Consider the following 20,512-nt stretch of genomic DNA (forward strand, 5'->3'; position numbering starts at 1 on the left):
GTAAAGTGATGTGGCTGTTCTTATTTTATGTTTCTATTGGCTACTAACACAACTATTTTTGTAATTATCATTATTACATTTTGTTTTGCTTTGTCTTAATTCATGGCTGCTATACCTGAAGCATTTTTTTATAATTACCTCCGTATGCTCTGCAATAATAAACCCCGACAGAGGATTCAAATATGTCCTGCCCAATCCAAAGTAAAACTAAAATTTAAAAAACTAAAAGTTTTGTCTGGAGTTGAGCATGAAGGATATAGACTGGAATCTTTCACCTATATTCCCACCCCCCAGCTCAGCACCACTTTATCCTCAAAAATGTCTCTATACCTTTATGGTTTGCGCATTGTACTGGGGAACATTACTATTCCTGTCTCAAAAAAGTAGCTACTTTAGGGACATTACTGTCTACCATCCCTGATTTGGCAATTATTTAGTTAATCTGATTCCAGGGAAGAAAATATGTGTAATTGGTTTATTGTCCTTTGCACATCTCTGTTGCTCTTTTCTGCCCTCATTAAATAAGACAGAACCTATTATAACCCGAACTATAGGACATAATAAAATACTGTCTGACCTATTAGTATAGCTAGTGTAATAAAGTGTAACTAGTATAAATGCTAGTTACACTACATAACAGATGGCAAAAGAACTGTACAAAAATCACGTTCATGTTTATTTAGGGACAGGTACCAGCTGATGGGGCAATTAATAATACTGCAGCATTACAAATCAAACAAGGAACCTCCATATTAATTCAGCCAACGTTTTTATTTTTTGTATAAAACAAGAAAATTAAACATAAGGAAATTATTCCGGATGACTGCACTTCCAAAAATCCTTTTATTGAAGCTTCATATGACAAGAGGTTGACAGATGGAGCAGGGGACAAAAAGGTAGACGCTTTGGTAAAGACTGGAAGTGCAGCTGAATCATTTCCTTATGTTTCGCAGCATGCGAGGTGGGTTAGCACCTGACTAGTGTGTGGGGATTAACCAGAGACTCACTCACCTGGAGCGGCCTTTCTTGTTTCAAAGGAAATGTTAAACTTTCTGTCAGTTATTTGTAGCTTTCATGGTTCCCTGTGAAGAAGTTTACTCTACTTTGTGACCCAAGTTACACAATGGGAAATAAGTAAATCATCCTTATGGGGGAAATGTGGAAATAAAAAAAACTACAGATATAATATAGCCATTATTTAATAATAAGAGAGATTTTATTTTTCTATGGGTTCAGAAATGAGAGATCCTCCTCACTTCCTGTCCAGATGACAAAATGAAATAGAAAAAAAACACACCCACTAAATACAAAAGGTCAAATTAAGAATATGTGAAAAGATCAACATGAAAAAGGTGAAAATAAGCAAATTATGAAAATAGTAGTAATAATATCAATAGTAGTATGCACTATGAATGCTAGAGGCAATCCTGTGTTGACCTATATCTTTCTGTTCAAACCAAGAGTAGGGGTATACAAAGAAGTTTAACCACTTTTAGGATTACTCTTCTCCTGTGATCAGTCAAACTCCAGATGTATTGAAAAGCAGACAATTTATTTTCAGATGTGCCGACACAAAAGGATGATGCTTACAAGTCAAAAGATGCAGTAAGAATCATACAAAGGGATGTACAGCCCCCTTCCTAACACCTACAATAATATAGCTATAACGCTTCTATTGGCTGAGGAAACACTTAATGCGTTCCTGGTACAAAATGGTATGTACTTTATTGGCTAATTAGTGTTTCCTGTACACTCTGTTCTACCATATATGGTTAAGCCTAATCATCCTGCAACTTACTATGGAGTTAGTTAAAACAAACGATACAGCAAGTTAATACAACAACGTGCTCAGAAGTCATCTTAAAAATCAGTCTCAGGGTTTTTGTTTTTCCAATAGTCACAAAATAAACTTTTAAAACTTTTCTAACATTCCCTCCTCTTGTGTGACTATTTTATCTCAACGCATTTCGATGATAGTCCCTGTGTTATACACTTTCGGACTGTATGTCATTAGGTTGAGCTTCAATGTCCACATAGGTCTCCTCAGAGGTAGGAAGGGCTTGATACATTGTTCTTGAGACTGCGGTTTCAATCAGTTTTTGTGTCCTCGAATACAAGAAATACAGTAACATCCGCAAGTGACCAAAATGGCCAAAGCCACAGCAATTGAGATCAAACATGGTGTGATAAGTCAAGTCCATTTATCAAACCATCCTTCAAGCCAGTTTGTGAATGGATCATTAATACCTGAGTTTTAGGCTAATTCATTCGTTAGAGCAGTCAGTCCTTCCAGGGCTCTGGTCACGGTCCCTCCAGGAGCTGTATTGTTAGGGATAAAGGTGCAACACATGCTACCAAACATTTTGCATACTCCTCCTCTTTCAGCTAGGACCATATCTAAGGCCATTCAGTTCTGCCATGCCATTAGAGATGTGGGGGCCAACTGTTCTGCTAGGCCCTTCACAGTGTCTCTAGTATAGTTTAAAAATCATTGTTGGTTATAGTATATATAGTTAATCCAGTCAACATTTTTATTTATAGTCACCCACCAGAGAAGAGACTCAAACCCAGCTGTCACCTGATTCCTGGCCTTAAACTCCTCCGTCACCCCGCGTGGAACCCCAATCTCATCTATGTAGATTTGAGAGTCAAATGACCCCTTGGGAGATGTCACGTACCCGGTAGGAGTCTGGAATGACGAGGTCAGCCTCTCTTGTATCTCCAATCCAAGCCCCACTGGAGGTGGAACAGATGGTAGCTAGGATCAGGAGGAACACGAGTGCCTGTGAATGCTGTGTGCAGAACTTGCAGGAAGTGTTGCAGGCTGGGAAGTGCAGGCAAGGTTTCTGGTAAAGAACTGGAACCAGCAAAGCTGAGAGGATGGACGGCCAGCACGGGTACTCAGAAACAGCATGGAGCCAAACAGGAGACAGGAGCAAGGTCATCAGGTAAGCCGAGTTCAGCAATGGGTGGGCAGTGAAGTACCAAGGCATTAACAGGAGCAAGGTCAAACAGGAAGCCAGGAACAGGAACCGGTAATCAGAGTCCAGAAACAGGGTCAGGAAGGCCAGGGTTCAGCAACAGGAAGTCAGACAAACAGGGTTTCAGAATCTCAGGATACAGCTGAAGATCAAGCAGCACTTGTCAGAAGTCAGAGCAACCCTTAAATAGGCTGTCTGGCGCCAATTGTGGCCAGAGGTGTGCTCCTGTGCGTGCACGCAGTGCAACGCGCACACGCATTGGTGTGCGAGGAAATCTGCCGATGCCCGTGAATGCGTGTGCATGCCGGGTGCATTCTGACAGTTCTCTTACATTGCCCCCCCTTAAGGGCAGCCTCCGGATGCCCTTCAAGTGTCTTTTCACTGGGTGGCATTGAAAAAAGGCTTGCACTAGTTTGCACATCTGAAGCTGGTTCCCAGGAATTCTCTTCCGACCCATAGCCTTTCCATTTAATGAGGAACTGTGTTTGGTTATGCCTCTTTCTATAGCCAACACAGCTTCCACCTCAAATTCCTCATTCCCTTTGATGAGCAGCGGAGGAGGAATTTCAGAAACCTGATCTGGAAATGGATTTGGTACAGCTGGTTTCAACAAAGAGACGTGGAATACAGGGTGGATCTTTAGATTCTTGGGTAACACCAACTCGAATGCTACTGCATTAATTTTCCTTTTGACTGGGAAGGGTCCCAAAAATTTTGGGCCAAGTTTTCTTGAAGGACAGATCAGTTTAAAGATTGTTGTGGAAAGCCAGACCTTGTCTCCAGGTTTAAGGTTCAGATTACCTCTCCTCTTTTTGTCGAAGAACTTTTTATTGCTTGCTTGAGTCTTGGAGATTGTATCTTGCAGTAATTGGTTATTAGTACTGAGGAAATTTAATCTGTTTTGTATAGCAGGTACAGATGATTCAATGGCCAGCTCAGGTAAGAAAGAGGGGTGGTACCCATAATTGGCAAAAAAGGGTGATTGCTTGGTTGCAGAGTGGATGGAATTATTGTATGAAAATTCTGCCAGTGGGAGAAGTGATAGCCAGTCATCTTGTGCAAAAGAGGAAAAACACCGTAAGTACTGCTCGAGGGTTTGATTGGTTCTTTCAGTTTGTCCATTAGTTTGTGGATGGTAGGCTGTGGAGAGGCAGAGTTCAATGTTCAGTGCTTGGCATAATGCCCTCCAAAATCTAGATGTAAACTGCACCCCACGATCAGAGATGATGCTATCAGGGACACCATGTAATCTTACAATCTCCTTGATGAAAGCTGAGGTGGTCTCTGTGGCCGAAGGAGTTCCTTGTAGCGGTACAAAATGGGCCATCTTGGTCAGGCGATCCACCACAACAAACACGGTGGTGAAGTCTTCGGATGGGGGGAGCTCCACGATGAAATCCATGGAGATCATGCTCCATGGTTTCTCAGGTACAGGAAGTGGCTCAAGTAGGCCCCAAATTCTGGCTCTGTCCGTCTATTCCGAAGGCATGTCACACAAGACTTAACATATCTTTTGCAGTCTTGCATCAAGTCTGGCCACCAGAATGTACGAGAGATCAGATCGGCCGTCTTGTGAATTACAAAGTGGCCCGCTAATGAGTGGTCATGACATCGCCTCAGGACAGCAACTCTGAATTGCTCAGGGATAAAGATTTGCTTCTTATGAAAGTAAAGACCATCCCTCAATTGAAGAGCCAGATCTTTGGAAGGTGGTTGGTTTACCACATCTGCTCTTATCTGAGACATCAAATCCGCCTGAAGAAGCAAAACATTTTTGGCTGGTAGAATAGTATCAGGTTCTGAGGATACCACTGGATCGCTGAACATGCGGGACAAGGCATCCGGTTTACCATTCTTTGAGCCAGGACGATAAGTTATATGGAACATAAATGAGAGAAGAAAAGTGCCCACCTTGCCTGCCGGGGTCTTAGTCGTCTAGCCGTCCTCAAGTATTCGAGATTTTTATGGTCCGTGAAGATGAGGATGGGGTGAGCTGCTCCTTCCATGAGATAGCGCCATTCTTCAAGCACAGCCTTGATAGCCAGCAATTCTCGGTCTCCAACATCATAGTTCCTTTCAGAAGGATTTAATTTCTGAGAGAAAAAGGCCACAGGATGGAGCAAAGACTTGGGACCTTGGCGTTGAGACAAAATAGCCTCCAGTGCACTCTCAGAGGCATCCACCTCCAAAACGTAGGCTAAGGATGGATCAGGATGTTTCAAGAGAGGAGCTGACGTGAATAACGTTTTTAACTGTTCAAAAGCTGTTTGAGCTTCAGGGGTCCATCGGAAGGGAATATGCTGCTTTGTGAGTGATAGGAGTGATAATGCCAGAAAAGTTCTTGATAAATTTTCTGTAAAAGTTGTCAAATCCCACAAATCTCTGAACAGCTTTCCTGTCGACAGGGGCAGGCCATTCCAGGACGGAAGTGACTTTCTGTGGGTCCATGGAAATGCCGTCCGCAGAGATGACAAGTCCCAGGAAATGTATGGTGGGTTTTTCAAAGTCACATTTCTCAGCCTTTGCATGAGTCCTATGGGATTCTAAAGTTTCAGAGAATATAAGGATGTTGTCAGAAAAATAACAGAAACTTTGTTTGCCAATACCGGCATTTCCCTGTACGCCTGCATGGCAGAATGGCCAAACGACGCATGCGAGTACGCGATTCAGCAAGTCGCGTCACGGTGCAATGGCACACATAGACATGCGAGCCAGCGGGCCGCAACACGGCGAAACGGCGAAACGGCGTAAGCACGTACGCATCTTAGCCGCACACGTGAGTTCCCCTGGTGGCCCTATAAAAGGCAGCCCAGCTCTCTGGCTTATTGCTGGTTTGTCATTTCAGCTCCTGTGTTTCTGTGCCTTTGTTCTGCTATTGACTCCTGCCTATTGTGACCCGGATTGCCTTGACCACCCTTGAACTTCTCCTGCACCTTGACCTTGGCTTGCTTAATGGATTCCTCTTCAGTCTGCTCCAGTGTTTGACCCCCGGCTTCTCTTTAAAGACGTCGCTACTGCCTGGTCCAGTGTTTGACCCCAGCCTGTCTTGGACTCTCCCATTTGATTGATTCCTGCGTATGACCTTGGCTTGTTTAAACGGACTTCCTTCCTACCGGCTTGCTGTGTTTGACCCCCTGGCTTCTCTACATACTTTGTTCCAGTTGTCTACTTCAGGACCAAGGTGTTGGAGCCCCAGTCTGCTTCCTCTGCCGATCACCGTCCGGGTGTACCTTGCACAGACTTACTACCAGACGGAAGTTCAACACGCAAGCCCCTACTAGTGCCTGGCAACCCATGCCTCTCTGTGCCCGATACCCTCTGTGCCACCTCCAGGGGTATAGCGTACTCAGCTGCAAGGGGAGCCTCTCTCAGCATCTCGGCCCTGGTGAGTACCCTGACAGTACAAACCAGCCATGTCAGAGGCCGACAGAGCTGGTTCTCCCCTTGAGGCACTCTGCCAGCAGGTGACAGCTCTTACTCAGGCTGTCCAAAGACTCCAAGATGGCTACTTTCAAATTGAGGGCCGTCTCCAGCACCTGATGTCTGCTCCAGCTCCTTCGGATACAGCCTCAGCCAGCGGCGTGGCCTCTCCCCAAGATCAAGTCACCCCAGCACCTTCAGTTGTAATGACTCTCCCTGAACCCAGAGTCCCCACTCCGAAATGATTTTCTGGAAACCGGAAGAAATTTAGAGCTTTCAAAAATGCTTGCCTATTATTATATCTAGCTCTTCAACCCAGGACTTTCCATTCAGAATCTGTAAAAGTGGGATTCGTTATTTCCCTATTATCTGAAGAACCACAATCTTGGGCTCATAATCTTCTTGAACAGAAGAGTTCTTTATTAGACTCAGTTGAAACTGTCTTTACCGCTATGGCTCAGTTATATGATGACCCGCAACGCACAGCTACTGCTGAATCCATTCTGCACACCTTTACCCAAGGAAAAAGACCAGTAGAGGGTTACACCGTGGAATTTCGTAAATGGTCTGGAGACACCACCTGGAATGAGGCCGCCCTTAAATACCAGTACCGTCAGGGTCTCTCCGAGACACCTAAAGACGAATTGGCACGAGTGGATACCCCTGACTCTCTGGAAGATCTGATTCAACTCGCCACTAAACTCGACAGGCGCCTGCGGGAGCGCCATTCTGAACGCTTCCAGTCTTCCCGGCATACCTGGATGTTACCCCGGGTTCCTCCGGTTCCTGTGCCTGTCGCGGGTCCCTCAGCTTCTACTGACAGTGAACCCATGCAACTGGGACTGGTCCAGTCCCCAATCACTCCTGAGGAGAAATTGCGATGGCGTCAAGCCAATCTTTGCCTCTACTGCGGAGAAGCTGGCCATTTCCTACGTAACTGCCCTGTGAGACCCAGTAAGTACCGCTTACGGCACGCAATGAACTTTCAAGTTGCTAACTCAACCCAATCTCACCTTATCCTACCGGTCTCATTACAGGTGGCGGAAGAGAAAATTCGGCTGCTGGCTATCGTTGACTCCGGAGCATGCAGCTGTTTCCTGGATGCATCCCTTGCCCAAAGTCTTCACATCCCTCTTCAAGATAAGAAACAGCTCCTTCAGATCTACCTGGCAGACGGGTCTCTACCCAACTCAGGACCTATCACTCAAGAAACCAAGCCCATTCTTGTCTCCACAGACTCTGGTCATCAGGAATTTCTTTGCTTCAACATCATCAACATCATTATTATTATAATACAGTATTTATATAGCGCCAACGGTTTATGTAGCGCTTTACAACTTGAGGGTAGACAGTACAAATACAATACACTTTGATACAGTAGGAATCAGAGGGTCCTGCTCCTTAGAGCTTACAATCTAAGAGGGAAGGTCAAGAGATACAAGAGGTAATAACTGTGGGTGATGTGCTGATTGAGAAGATAAATGTACAGTTGTTGGGTGCGCATGCGCGGCGGCACCTAACATGGACGCATAGTCCGGGAGCTCCGTCCCGCTCCAGCAGCTACGGCCTCAGAAACAGCTGACCGAACGGCACCAGCCGCCTGGATCCACTCCCCAAGTGTGGGAGACAACCCGGGGACCATCCACATGTATTCCGGAGCGGTAAGACGCAACTTACAGCCCGCTTTTGAAGCCTCACCGGCCCGGCCTGATACGGCTAAGATGGCGGCGGCCCCTTACTGTGTTACCTCAGATAATACACAGAACTCGCAGCCCACGTCCTCCCCCTCCTTACTACAGCAAGAAAACCTTGCACACAGCACTGCCTTGGGCTTCACCTCCCCTGCTTCTACCGAGTCCCTATTAGGACGCTGCATGGCAGGTGCAGACTTTTCACCTATGGAAGCAGGCCCTCCCCAGACACAACAACTACTACAGCCCGGGGACTCGGGCCTACCCCAGCCTGTTGATGTTGCGGATCTCTTTAATAAATTTGCAGTACTCCTGGACAGAGGATTAATTAACACAGCTAATAAGATTACAAATGATATTAAAGCAGATCTACAGAATATTGGATCCCGCATGGAAATAATAGAAACGCACCTGGAAGCCACCTCATCTAGAACAAATCAGAATACTGCTTGCATACAAATTCTCCAGGAACAGCTTGAAACAGCGCATGCAAAGATTGATGACCTGGAGAACAGGAATCGAAGGTATAACTTCAGATTAAGGGGGCTCCCTGAGTCTTATAAAGACATACCAGACACAATACAAGCTTTTATTAAGGATTTCCTCCCTGACACCCCACAGCACAGATTGGAGCTGGACCGGGCTCACAGGGCTCTCAAACCACCTAGAGCGGATGGTCTTCCACGTGACGTCGTGGTCAAACCACATTTTTACTCCGTCAAGGAGGAAATAATGCGGAAATCAAGAACAATGCCTAAAATTATCTTTCAAGGTCACCAACTGCAAATTTTTGCGGATCTTTCCCCATCCACTATACAAAAGAGGAGATCCTTGAAACCACTCCTCCAAATCCTGATGGACAAGGCTATCAAGTATTGGTGGCTCTTTCCGTTTCAGCTAAAATTCATCTGGAAAGGCAAATCATACACTTTCGGGTCACTTCAAGAAGGAGAAAAGGTTCTGCTTCAACTGGGCCTCATCAGCCAGGACTTTAATTCTACATCGTCGGGATCAAATCCAAATTCAGCGAAAAGACAACTTCCAACCAGCCCTCTGACACCAGTATGGGAATCGGTGAAGGCCAAGAAACATAAGGAGACAGTCCCTCCGTGACTCTTTTGATTATGAGGCCATCTGGGCCGTGTCCGGTCCTAATGCATTTTTTTTTTTCTTTCCTCTCAGGTGACCTGGGGGGACTCGCACCCCGGGCTGGTCCCTCCTGGGATGGTTACCCCTTGGCCTGATTTTTTACTGGGCCGAGGGGATCTCGCGGGGAGTCCCTACTGGGGTTATGAGTCCTACCTAAAATTACACTAGTCACAATTTATAGCCAGGGCCCCCCTCTCGGCCATGTCCCATGGGGGTGTCCGGGAGGAGGAGGAGGAATGATAATAACCACAATCTGTCTGGGTCCATCATAGGGACCTGCTCCTTCCTTGTCCCTATCACTGAATGAGTTACCTAGTGTACCCTATCCATCCGGAATGTTCCTCTGCCCTATCCCCTCCACCATGGGTATCTATGCCCATTTGGATCCAGTTTATTATCTTCATCCTAAAAAGGCTCACAGTTTTACGTTACTTTTTCTCTTTTTTGATCCTTTTTTTTTTCAAGGCAATATGTGGTTTCACCTCCTGCTCAATTTTACACCTCCTTTAGTTGAAGCTGCCTAGGGTGAAATATCCTGCCAGTTATTAATGTTTGAGCCTAGCAACCAGTATAAGTCTTCTCTTTTTTCGGTTTTACTTAGAGACATAGTTTTAGCGGCCTGTCTGCTGGAGCGGTGCTCATGCACCCCCTCTTGTCTGTGAGAACAGATTTTAGTCTCTTCTCTGGACAAGTGTAGTCCCTGTTGTTCAGTGGGACTCTAAAGTTCACCCTTAACATAGATGGGGGATCCTGTCACCTCCATCCCTCGGAAGACTCCCTTGTCTTTCGTCTTTCCTGTCTCCTTTACTTTCATCTCTCTTTCACAAGACACTCATTATAATCTCTTTACAGAAGTCGACTGGGGGGAAACACCCCGAGGTTGTATACTGACATCCGAGGACTCAGCCAGGCCTACGAGGTATCCTAGCCTCACTGATTTCAATTGGGTAAGTGCTGATATGGCCCCAGATCGTTCCCCACCTCTGCTCGATGGCTAATACACCACAGGTACAAACTACTCTCAAGGTAGTTACGCATAATGTGCAGGGATTGAATTCTCCCATTAAAAGACGTAAAATTTTTAACTACATGCACTCGCAAAAAAATGACGTAATTCTCATACAAGAAACCCACTTCCCTAAAAATTTCTGCCCATCGTTCATCCACTCTAACTTCCCCTTCTTTTCTTTGGCCAATGCCGAGAATAAGACTAAGGGAGTAGGCATTTTCATCTCAAAAAGATGCAAATTCACCTTAAAGTCAGAACACAAAGACCCAGACGGGAGATATTTATTACTGGTGGGTGAATTAGATGGACAATTATACTCATTTATCTCATATTATGCCCCCAATACTGGCCAATTGGCCTTTTTCCAAAACATGCTGCAGACCCTAACTCCGCTCACTGACGGCACGGTGATTTTTGGGGGAGACTCCAACACTGCGTTCGATCAGGGACTGGATAAATCTAGACCCCCGGGTGCACTCTTAACTAGACCTTCCAAGCAGAGCCTCCGATTGGCCAAATTACTATTTCAACATGGTCTAGTCAACATATGGAGGGAAGTCAACCCCACTACCCGAGACTTCACCCACTACTCAAATCCACACGGAACCTTCTCTAGGATCGACCATATTCTTCTTACATCACCCTCTATCCCACTGACCAAAAAAGCTTTTATTAAAGAGGTGGTCTGGTCGGATCACTCCATGGTAGTTTTGACACTCCTCCGCCAGGGAAGCCGGCTCCCTGATAGACGCTGGAGACTTAATGAATCCATCCTGAGTGACCCGTCCAGAGCAGCGGAAATCGAAAAACTTATCAAATTCTATTTTCATACCAACGACACACCAGATATTAGCCCCTCTTGCCTCTGGGCAGCCCACAAGGCAGTCCTTAGAGGCCACTTAATCCAAATAGCTTCACACATTAATAAATCAAATAAAGCGGAAATTGCAAAACTAGACAAGGAATTTTCTGATTTATCTAAAATGCACAAAACTAACCCTAGATCGGTACCCATAGCCAAATTAGATGCAGCCCGTATGGCACTAAACCTGGCCCTCACTACCAAGGCTGAAAAATGGTTAAGGTGGAATAGATCCAAATTTTACTGCCACGGTGACAAACTAAGCTCAATGCTAGCAAGCAGACTCTCCCCAAAATTCAGGCCCCAAGCTCTCCCAAAAATTAAAATTCAGGGGGGCACACTCTCTCAGAATCCCCAACGTATCATGGGGGAATTTCAGAGATACTACAAAGCCTTATACAGCGGGGATCATAACCCTCCTCAACGGGAGATGGACAGTTTTTTAAATAACATTCAAATCCCTAAATTACAAGATGCCCATCGCTAAAAATTAGATGCCCCTATATCAGCGGAAGAAGTATTCACTGTCATTAAAAACTCTAAATCTCTCTCAGCACCAGGCCCAGATGGGTTTTCTATACCCTATTATAAATCATTCGCTATCACACTTGCTCCATATAAGGCCCGGTTCTTCAACGCCCTCAGACAAGGGGGACAACTAGACTCCTCACTTAATATGGCTCACATCACAGTCCTCCCCAAACCCAATAAAGACCCCAGCTCCGTAGGCAATTACAGGCCTATATCTCTTATCAATAATGACTTAAAGTTTCTGACTAAGATCCTTGCAGACCGCCTGGCTTCCTTTATTAGCTTTTACATTCACAAAGACCAAGTAGGATTTATTCCTGGAAGACAGGGTCCAGATCAAACTAGACGTGCGATAGATATAATTTCTCTCCTCAACTCAAATTGGGATGGTGGCCCATCCAGACAAGGCTGTCTATTGTCCCTAGAGCTCCAAAAAGCTTTCGACTCCGTAAACTGGAATTATATATTTAACATTTTACATAGATGGGGATTTGGAGATTCCTTTCTGAATGTTCTGCACGCGCTATACTCTTTTCCCACAGCCCAGGTGCGTCTGCAGGGATTTTACTCTGAGTCTTTCCCCATTTCGAGAGGTACAAGACAGGGGTGCCCCCTATCCCCATTGATTTTTGCCATAGCAATCGAATCCCTAGCAATCGCCATCAGATCTAATCCGAACATTCAAGGGGTTCAGTGCGGCTCCCATCACCACAAATGTGCGTTGTTTGCAGACGACATCCTAATGTTTATATCGTCCCCCCTGACTTCCCTCCCCAACATATGCCGCCTTCTTGACGAATTCGGATCTATCTCAGGTCTTAAGGTAAATTATGACAAGTCTCAAGCGCTCAACATCAACTTACCTACTCCTTTGCTCGCCAGGCTGAGGGAGAGTTTCAGATTCACATGGAATGAAGCTCATATAACATACCTGGGGATTAAATTAACCCCCAAGATAGAGCTTCTTTATCAAGCTAATTATCCTCAGCTATACCAAAAACTGGAAGAGGACTTGACCAGGTGGTCTGGGCTCTTGTTATCCTGGCTTGGCAAAATAAATTCAATTAAAATGACCCTTCTCCCCTGCATCCTGTATTACTTTAGGGCCCTCCCAATCCCTATTGACAAAGCCCGATTAAAAAAATTCCAAGCCAAAATTATAAAATTTATTTGGGGCAAAAGAGGTCATAGATTCTCAAAATCGATCTTGTTCAGAGCCAAGACTGAAGGAGGACTAGGCTTACCTAACCTACTCTGGTACTTCCAAGCAGCCCACCTTGCTCAAATCTCAGCAGTTTACTCCGCTGGGAACAACCCGACTGGGTACATATTGAAAGGCTGGCAGTACCCCTCCATACCATAGACTATCTCCTCTGGTGCCCTAATAAACTAAGACCTTCAATCCTATCCCCGACGCTATCACACTCTTTCCATCTCTGGGATTGCCTACGGAAAAACAACCAGATTTCATCTCCTATAGAACCTCTTAAACACATATTTCATAATCCTGACTTCCCACCGGGGCTAGACATTAAAGCCTTTCGATGGTGGCTAGACAAAGGGCTATATAGGATAGGCCACTTTCTCCGGCCCTTGGGCCCGATTTCCAAATCATATTGCATTAGTACCTTGGAAATGCCCTCCTCAGAATTTTTCAGATTCTCTCAAATCTCAAACTTTTTACAGAAAAAGTGCAAGACATCTTCCCACAAACTATTAATAACTGAATATGAATCTTGGTGTGGCCAGGCCATTGAGCAGAGGGGGGGAATTTCAGTGATCTACAGGGCCCTATCATCAACACAATCCAAGGCACCTTACATGCTTCAATGGGAGGAGGACTTGGCACAACAATGGAAAACCGACATTTGGCACCGAAATTTCGCAAAATCCTTCAAGGGGATTCTTAACACTGGCCTCATGGAAGCTAACGTAAAAGTTATGACTAGATGGTACCTAGTCCCTTCTAAACTAGCTGCGATTTTCCAGTCCTCCTCTCCTCTCTGCTTCAGAGGTTGTGAATTAAGAGGTGACATGATACATACTTGGTGGTCCTGTCCCAGAATACGCCAGTTTTGGCACAAGATCTTCACCTGGATTAACAAAATTACAGCCTTATCCATTCAAGTATCTCCTCTCATAGCACTCCTTAACAGTCCAGGGAGCCTCCAGGAATACGCAACGCCTCATACACTTTATCCTTCTAGGCGCTAAGCTCACGATAGCCAAAGCTTGGAAGCAACCATATGTTTCCACCCTCATGGCCAAACGAAAGATATCCTGGATTATGAACCAGGAAAAGATGGCGGGCGTAGTCTTGGATCGCTCAGAAAAGTTCAAAATTATATGGGAGCCTTGGGCAGATTTTGTGGGTATATCCCTCTACTAGAGTCCTCAAGAAGCGTCTATGGGACTCTGGGTTCCCCCCAGTCGGCTTCCAATATAAACTTACATATCTTCTTCTGTCTCTTTCCTTTCTTTTCTCCTCTTCCCCCTCCCATACTCACTCGCTCTAAGGTCCCCACCCCCCACTTCTTACTCAAATGATTTTTAACTAGACCAAACACGATTACTCCTATGCAAAAAGGTCTAGCTTTATGTTGGCTATTCCACATACTCCTCAAGAAAGGAAAAACCAGTTATATGTTTAGAACATTTTATTCTTTCATTTTTCTTTCCATTACTTTTGAGCTAGTTGCTCGTCAAGACGGTCAAATACTAACTGTGCTTATTAGTCTCCTATTATCCCAAGACCTTTGATCCGTCTCATATGATATCAATACTTGTTACCCTCTACAGAAAGTGATGGGTGTATTTACATGTTTTTTCACAAATTTATGTAACGCAAGGTAAATTACGGGGGGGGGGTCTCGGGGGGGGGGGGGACTCTGCCACAGTAAGTTCCCTATTGGGGTGGTGGAGCTCTCTCCGTCTTGGATCACCCACCTTTTCATATTATGAGGTGACCCGAGTTAAAATAAAAAAGGACTAGATAATTCAGAATTTATTCTCCGGGATTTCCTCCTCACCTACATGAACCCTTTTAGGTATTATGGTTTTCCAAGTTATTCCTTTCACTTTCCGACCACTTTAGTAACTACATGTACTATATGATGATTAACCTTCTGTAACTGTTAAATCATTATTAGCTCCTGAGGGGCTGAGGACCTACTTCATGTTTATTACCTATGTTGTATTCTCTTTTATTTGAAAATAAAATATATTGAAACGAAATGTTCAGTTGTTAGATGGGGGCCAGATAGGCTTCTCTAAAGAGATGAGTTTTCAGGGATCGTCTGAAAGTGGATAAAGTAGGAGAAAATCGGACGGATTGGGGTAGAGCATTCCAGAGGATGGGGGAGGCTCTGGAGAAGTCCTGAAGGCGAGCATGGGATGAGGTGACCAGGGAGTTTGAGAGCAGGAGGTCTTGGGAGGAGCGAAGAGAACGATTAGGTTGGTATTTTGTGACTAGGTTAGAGATGTAGCTGGGGGCCAGGTTGTGGATGGCTTTGTAAGTTATAGTTAGTATCTTGAATTTAATTCGGTGACTGAGTGGCAGCCAATGGAGGGATTGGCAGAGGGGTGTAGCAGACGCTGAGCGGTTTGTGCGGTGGATGAGCCTGGCAGCAGCGTTCATAACGGACTGAAGTGGGGATAGCCTATTTAGAGGTAAACTAATGAGGAGGGAGTTGCAGTAGTCGAGGCGGGAGATGACCAGGGAGTGGATTAGAAGCTTTGTGGTGACATTGGTTAGGAAGGGGCGTATCTTGGAGATGTTGCGGAGATTGAGGCGGCAAGCTTTGGATAGTGATAAAATGTGGGGTGGAAAGGTTAGTTCAGAGTCCAGGATTACACCTAGGACCTTGGCGTGGGGAGATGGGTTGATAGTTGAGCCGTTGATATTGACAGGGAAATAAGGGGTAGTGGCACCTGAGGGAGGAAATATCATGAGCTCGGTTTTGGATAGGTTGATTTTGAGAAAGTGATGTGACATCCAGGCTGATATGTCTGCTAGTAAGTTGGTAATGCGTGAGGAGACAGATGGAGAGAGCTGGGGGGTAGAGAGATAGATTTGGGTGTCATCAGCGTAGAGATGATATTTAAAGCCGTGGGAGGCAATCAACTGACCCAAGGAGGTGGTGTAGATTGAGAAAAGGAGCGGTCCAAGAACAGAACCTTGGGGGACCCCAACGGAAAAAGGAAGAGGAGAGGAGGAAGTAGAGTTGTAAGTGACACTGAAGGAGTGGTGGGATAGGTAGGATGAGAACCAACGAAGAGTACAGTCACGGAGACCAAAGGAGTGGAGTTTTTTGAGGAGGAGGGGGTGGTCCACTGTGTCAAAGGCAGCAGAGAGATCCAGGAGAAGTAGTACAGAATAGTGTCCATTGGCTTTAGCCATTAGTAGGTCATTTGAGAGTTTAAGGAGAGCGGTTTCCATGGAGTGTTGAGGGCGAAAACCGGACTGAAGGGGATCAAGAAGTTTATTCATGGTCAGATGGTCGCTTAGTCGGTTGTAGACCAGCCTTTCAAGAAGTTTGGAAGAGAAGGAGAGTAAGGAGATGGGACGTAAGTTGTTGAGATTGGTGGGATCCAGTGAGGGCTTTTTTAGTATGGGGGTGACTAGCGCATGTTTTAGAGAGTTTGGGAAGATGCCACAAGAGAGGGCATCAGGCTATAGCCTGATGAAGGAGCACGCATGCTCCGAACACGAAGCACCGCCCGCCTCACTCCGCTCCCAGAAGTGAAGACGCAGGTCAGCACGGCGCTCCACGGAGGATCCATGACCGACATCCTGGCCGCCTGGAGGCTCTGAGGACCCTCGGCACCACCGGAACAGCTACCAGGACCCAGGTCACAGGGCTCACATCCCAGGAACCCCCCACTGGCCCCGAGAGTACGCGGATGAAACTACTTTACATGCTGGTTTTTAGCAACTCAAATTTGAGTGTTTTTATCTATTGTAATAAATATTTTTAACATACATGCTGCACTTAGAGGGCGCCGTCCTTCTTTCTTTTTTTTGCGCATTGGTGATCTCCTCATGAATTGTATCAATCTTAGTTTTGAAGTGATTGGCAATCTCCTGGGCAGTGAGTGAGTTGGTGGGTGGAGGCAGTGGAGGACAGAGTAGAGTGTTGAAGGTAGAGAAGAGTTGACGTGGACTGGATGAGAAGGTGTTAATGAGTGTGATAAAGTAGGTCTGTTTGGCAGTGTGAAGGCAGGAGTAGTAGTTTAGGAGGGCAGATTTATATTGTGTGAAGTCTTCCTGGGTCTTAGTCTTATGCCACAGGCGCTCAAGAGCACGGCTATGTTTTCTGAGCTTCTGGTGTCATCTGTTTGCCAGGGTTGTAGCAGTCGGGGCCTAATTCTGCGTGTAGTGAGGGGGCAAGCTTGTCTAGGGAGGAAGACAGTGAGCTGTTGTAGATGAAAGTAGCTAGGTTGGGGCAGGACAGAGGTGAGATTTTGTCATAGAGGTGATCAGTAGCAGAATAGAGAAGAGAAGGGTTGAGGTGGCGAAGGTTTCTATGTGTAACTGTTAGGCGGTTGGAGGGAGAAGAGGTGGAAGACAGGGAGAGAGCAAAACTAATAAGGTGGTGATCAGAGAGTGGGAGTGGATTGTTGGAAAGGTTGCACGGAGTGCACAGATAGGAGAAGGCAAGGTCAAGAGTGTTGCCGGAGTGGGTAGGAGCCTGTATCCATTGCTTCAGGTCAAGCGATGAGGTTAGACTGAGAAGTTTAGAAGTAATAGTAGTGTTAGTGTTAACAGGGATGTTGAAGTCCCCAAGAATAATTGTGGGGATTTCAGAAGAGAGAAAGTAGGGTAACCAGGCAGAGAAGTCATCAAGAAAGGCTGATACTGGTCCAGGGGGCCGGTAGATGACAGGAATTCTTAGAGAAATGGGAGAGAATAGACGAATGCAATGTGCCTCAAAAAAGGAGAGTGTCAGAGAGGGAGGTGGGTGAAGTACCTGATAGGTGCTGCATGGGGCTAGAAGGATTCCCACTCCACCTCCCTTCCATCCACTTTATCTGGGGGAGTGAGTCCAGAGAAGGCCCCCATGGGAGAGGGAAGCAGGAGAAATAGTATCCGATTCATGAAGCCAGGTTTCAGTAATGGCAAGTAGGTTAAAGGAATTTGTGATAAAGAGGTCGTGAAGGGCGGTGAGTTTGTTGCAGACAGAACGTGCATTCCACAGGGCACAGGAAAAGGGGGGGCTGGTTTTGGAAAGAGGAATAGAGACCAAGTTCTGTGGGTTGCGGCTCCTGCCAGAGGGTGTAGGGGGATAGGAGCATTGGGCAAAGACAGATGATGGTGGCCCAGGGTTTGGGGATATGTCACCAGAGATTAGGAGAAGCAGGAGGGTGAGGGAGGTAATGTGGGAATATGATTTATGTGAAGGGGCATGTCTCAGAGTAATGGAGGTTTTATCAGTGTATGGATGCAGAATGTGCAAGAGTTGGTAGGAGCAGTAGTAGGGAGAAGACAGAAGGCAGGGTGATATGTATAAGCAGGCGGGTGGAGAGGGGGGGGGTGAAGGTAAGAGAGTTTGAGGAGAGAGGACAGGAGTGTCAGAAGCAGTGGTAGAGAGTGCATGTTACAGAGCGGAAGGAGAGCTTATTAGAGAGACAGGGTCACCTGCAGTCTGTTAGGTGCTTTGCAGTGCAGATTGCTGTATTTGTTTGCTTCGTGCAGTCGCTGAAGTGCAGAGATTGAAGTGCATATCACTTGTAGAAAGAATCTCTTAGAGATAGAAGCCTTAAGGATAGAAGCCATTGCAATGTGCTCCCCGAGCAATGTGCTCACCCCTTAAGGATGCTCAAATTTATACTGTTATAAGGGTGGGGTTGAAGTTCATTAATTAATCATGAGTGACTAGAAGAATGCCTAACAATCAAAGTGGACTTTTTGCTTCTAAAGTCAGAATAGCAAGAGGCCAGAGGCCAAGATAAGATCAACACATAAAACTTAGGTAAGACAGTCCAGAGCAACAAATAACAACGTCATGGTTGTGCACACAGGGGAACAGATAGAGAAGGCCACATACCAAGACACACACACAGAGACAGCAAGCAAATCCCAATTTCAGTTAACGGTGGAAGATGTGGTTGAGCTGACACATACCAAGACACACACACAGAGACAGCAAGCAAATCCCAATTTCAGTTAACGGTGGAAGATGTGGTTGAGCTGACACATACCAAGACACACACACAGAGACAGCAAGCAAATCCCAATTTCAGTTAATGGTGGAAGATGTGGTTGAGCTGACACATACCAAGACACACACACAGAGACAGCAAGCAAATCCCAATTTCAGTTAACGGTGGAAGATGTGGTTGAGCTGACACATACCAAGACACACACACAGAGACAGCAAGCAAATCCCAATTTCAGTTAACGGTGGAAGATGTGGTTGAGCTGAAACATACCAAGACACACACACAGAGACAGCAAGCAAATCCCAATTTCAGTTAACGGTGGAAGATGTGGTTGAGCTGACACATACCAAGACACACACACAGAGACAGCAAGCAAATCCCAATTTCAGTTAACGGTGGAAGATGTGGTTGAGCTGACACATACCTGTAAAGAGACAGAGAAGGAATGATCAGGTGAGGCAGAACTTAAAGCAGAGATTGAAGTGCATATCACTTGTAGAAAGAATCACTTAGAGATAGAAGCCTTAAGGATAGAAGCCATTGCAATGTGCTCCCGAGCAATGTGATCCTTTGGAGTAAAAAAGAAATTCTCTTCTCTTCAGCATACTGCTCCCAGCATTGTTTTGTGCCAACCTCCAATAAGACTGTCCCCTGTTTGTCCATACAACCAGTGCCAGATACGCTTACACATGTACCTGCAGCATATCACGAATTCCTGGACGTTTGTGATAAAAAAAAGGCCGATAGTTTACCACCTCATCGGCATTATCATAAGATTGCCCCATCGATCTGTTGCCCGGCCCTCCCGTTTGGCCGAATTTTCCCCTTGTCGGAGACCGAGTTGGAAGCTCTCCGCCTCTACATTGATGAAAACCTTGAAAAAGGATTCATTCGTCCTTCTTCCTCCCCAGCCGGGGCTGGTATCTTTTTTGTTGAGAAAAAGGATGGATCTCTCAGGCCATGCATAGACTATAGAGAGCTTAATAAAATCACCATCAAAAATCGATACCCACTTCCCCTCATTCCAGAACTGTTTCAGCGGTTTCGATCTGCCCAAATATTTACCAAATTGGATTTACGAGGGGCATACAATCTTGTTCGGATACGTGCTGGGGACGAATGGAAGACAGCTTTCAGGTCCAGATTCGGTCACTTTGAGTATCTGGTGATGCCTTTTGGGCTCTGTAACGCCCCAGCTACGTTTCAGCATCTAGTCAAAGATATTTTCCGGGAAATCCTAGATAACTTTGTCATTGTCTATCTTGATGATATTTTAATTTTCTCTACCACTATAGAATTACATCGAGACCATGTCAACAAAGTCCTCTCAGTTCTCAGAAAGCACGGCCTGTTCTTAAAGGGAGAAAAGTGTGAATCTGAAAAGACTACCATCCAGTTCCTTGGCTTCATCATCACTACTGAAGGGGTAGCCATGGATCCACAAAAAATTAAAGCCATCCAGGAATGGCCGGCCCCTTCAGACAAAAAAGGAGTCCAGCTATTTATTGGCTTTGCCAATTTTTATCGCAGGTTTATTAGGGGGTTCACCTCAATTATCTCTCCCATCACTCAATTAACCCACCAACAAGTCAAATTCTGATGGTCCCAGGAAGCTCAAGATGCCTTTGTCAAACTAAAGAATCTGTTCACGTCAGCTCCCATACTTCAGCATCCAGATCCCACTCTACCTTATGTACTTGAAGTTGAT

The sequence above is a fragment of the Aquarana catesbeiana genome, linkage group LG02 (genome assembly GCF_042186555.1).
Source record: "Aquarana catesbeiana isolate 2022-GZ linkage group LG02, ASM4218655v1, whole genome shotgun sequence".
Classification (NCBI taxonomy): domain Eukaryota; kingdom Metazoa; phylum Chordata; class Amphibia; order Anura; family Ranidae; genus Aquarana; species Aquarana catesbeiana.